Source organism: Cryptomeria japonica, chromosome 4 (genome assembly GCF_030272615.1).
Source record: "Cryptomeria japonica chromosome 4, Sugi_1.0, whole genome shotgun sequence".
NCBI lineage: Eukaryota > Viridiplantae > Streptophyta > Pinopsida > Cupressales > Cupressaceae > Cryptomeria > Cryptomeria japonica.
In genome coordinates, this window is record NC_081408.1 from 85,368,897 (window position 1) to 85,371,799 (window position 2,903).

The window sequence follows — 2,903 nt, forward strand, 5'->3', positions numbered from 1 at the left end:
AAAATAGTGGGTATCTTGTAGACTAGAGTTATTATGTATGGATCCACAAAATGATAGTTGCTCAAGCCAAAGTCATTAATACCATTGATATTGAGATCATATATACTCTTGTAAACTAGAGTTATTATCTATGAATCCACAAAATTATTATTTGCAACTTAAGTTGGCCTAGTGATGGAGTATTTATATTTTTGAAGAGAGATCACAAGTTCAAATCCCACAAGAGAATAAGGTATGTACGCCTTGTTTGTAGTGAAGATCTAACCATCTATAGACTCATATATACATATTGTTGACATTGTGCACTATAAAAGACCCTTTCCTTTCCTTTATATAAGAAAGTAGAATCCTTAGAACTCTTTCTTACAAAAACAATTTTCATGTGGGGGACAAATTATAAAATAAATATTGTAAAAAGAATAGAAAAAAGCAAGAAATCCGTTGTAGTCTAGTTGGTTAGGATACTCGGCTCTCACCCGAGAGACCCGGGTTCAAGTCCCGGCAACGGAATGCGAATTCGAAAATCTTTTGCAGCTCAATCTGAGTGTGAGGAAATGAGATTCATTCTAAAGTTACGACTTTCGTCAAAACATCATTGCGTCTGCCGGGAGTCGAACCCGGGTCTATTGCTTGGAAGGCAATTATCCTAACCGTTGGACTACAAACGCTTTTGTTCTTTTGTTGTGGAGAACACACTAGTAAATCTTTGTTGAGTTTTATTCATGTTATAAAGATTCTTTCAAAAGAGTGTCTAGTTAATATATTGCATATTGAAATTTTGAAATCGTCTGGTTGGTGTAGTTGGTCATTACGTTAGTCTCACACATTAAAGCTCCCCAGTCCGAACCTGGTTTCAGACAAGATGATTATTTTATTGCTATTTTCACTAAACAGATCGTCACTGCAACGGCTCTCTCTTCATTTAGACCTTGCTGCGTTCAGACATGATAAGTTCTTTAGTTTAAGGACCAATTCCTTGGATTTCCAAATTAAATCAATTTTTATTTTGTCAACAAATCAGAATGGCGCAGCGGAAGCGTGGTGGGCCCACAACCCACAGGTCCCAGGATCGAAACCTGGCTCTGATAGAAAATTGGTATCAGCTGAGGTTTCCGTTAACATGGAAGTAAACCTTTGCTGCTATATTGAATATCTTCTAATTTTCCATAGAGTTCGAATCTTTCTCACCCCAATTAAACTTATTCGAATTTATAACGTGGGCATAGCCCACCGGAATTGTCTCACGCTACCCGGAATCTGGATGTCGTCTGCCGGAAAATTAATATGTGCAGGTTTTATTTGATTTCTCATAATCTGTCTCCTAGCCGCTTTGTATCAAAGCCAATCAACGATTGGGTAGGTCCACTCCTCGCCGGTAAATCTCTCACGCCTCCATTTCGTTTTTATGAGGTTTTTCTTTCGCTTTCTCTGCCCTCCATCCTCATTAACGGTGGTTTCATTCTGGATTTATTATTTTCTGGTGCAATATTATTTTTTAATTTTCATTATAAAAAAGTTTGGATACAATTTTTTATTATTTTAAGAGATTTATTATTTGTTCAGAAATATACTACCATATTAATAGGGCTTCTATAATAATATCATTATAATTTTTTAGAAATATATAAATAATAATTATGTGTTTTTATTGTAAATTTTATAGTCTTTTTTAATTCTAAATTTTAGTTGCAAATTGAACAGCATAAATTTTTAAATTATTGAAATATTTCAATTTATTTGTGATAGTAAATATGTAAATAAATATTTATTGTAAATTTTTTAATATAATTTTTAAGGTCCATTTTTACTAATATTATTTTTTATTTTTTATTATTATAAAAGTTTGGACAAAAAAATGTAGAGTTGGAATGGCAAATATGTAAATAATTAAGTTGTTGGTTTTTAATATAATTTTTTAACATTAATTATAAAGTCCACTTTTATTGTAATTTTTTAAATTTTATTTTAAATTTTATTATTTTTAAAAAAATTGAATAAAATTTGGTGTTATGGATCATTACATATTTTTATCATTAAATATGTAAATAATTAGTCTTGACTAAGTAATGTTGGTAATGTTGGAATCATTATGCATTTTCTATAAGTAATAAAATAGACAAATAAAAATAATGATTTTAAAATGATTCTATTTTAAATAAGATTTACTTATTATGTAAAAAAGAAATTTAAAGAAAATGGAATAATCCAAGATTATATTTCTTATTCTTTATACATATAAGTATTTAAGATAGTTATATACTTGTAATCTTAATGTCTATATATCTTTATTCTATTTTATCAATTAATATTAATAATTATAATTAAGTAGTAATTATATTCTATTTATCAATTAATATTAATAATTATAATTAAGTAATGTATACGGTGAAAATGGATAACAACAATGTTGAAAGACTAAATGAATTCAACCACAAAAACCCTAGCCTAACAACAACAAAGATCCACCATAACATATGAAGATTACCTAAGACAATGCAAATCAAACAAAATCACAAAGATTATACCATCACATGTCCAATAGGGTTTGGATCTCCATTCTTACTATCTCCATTGATCTTGCTTGATATATTTGCTCTCAGATTTTATGTGCACAAGAGCTCAACAAAGAACGGAAATGTGGTTGCAAGTAGGATCACATATGAAAGTGCAAAGCGTAGTGTAGTCAATTGATCAGTCAAGGTGCATAATTGGGGGTTTGATAATGAAGAAAGCATCTCCTTATATAAAAGACACAATAAGAAATGGAGGGATAAGATTGAGAGGTGTAAAAGATAAATGGTCGGCTATGATTAGAGGGTAGGTAAAAGAAATAATAAAATAATGAGAGGGTGGATAGTGTATGAATTAGGAGATGAATGACATGTGTCATAGATAGAAAAGGT

The 2,903-nt window shown here is 30.1% G+C and overlaps 2 non-coding genes across 2 annotated transcripts; one reads left to right on the top strand and one right to left on the bottom strand.

Moving 5' to 3' along the window:
* Nucleotides 1-437: 437 nt before the first annotated feature.
* Nucleotides 438-510, top strand: TRNAE-CUC (transfer RNA glutamic acid (anticodon CUC)). The gene has a single exon. It is a non-coding gene; the product is annotated as a tRNA-Glu (tRNA).
* Nucleotides 511-596: 86 nt separating this feature from the next.
* On the bottom strand, nucleotides 597-668 carry TRNAG-UCC (transfer RNA glycine (anticodon UCC)). Its single transcript has one exon. It is a non-coding gene; the product is annotated as a tRNA-Gly (tRNA).
* Between the last annotated feature and the right edge of the window lie 2,235 nt (nucleotides 669-2,903).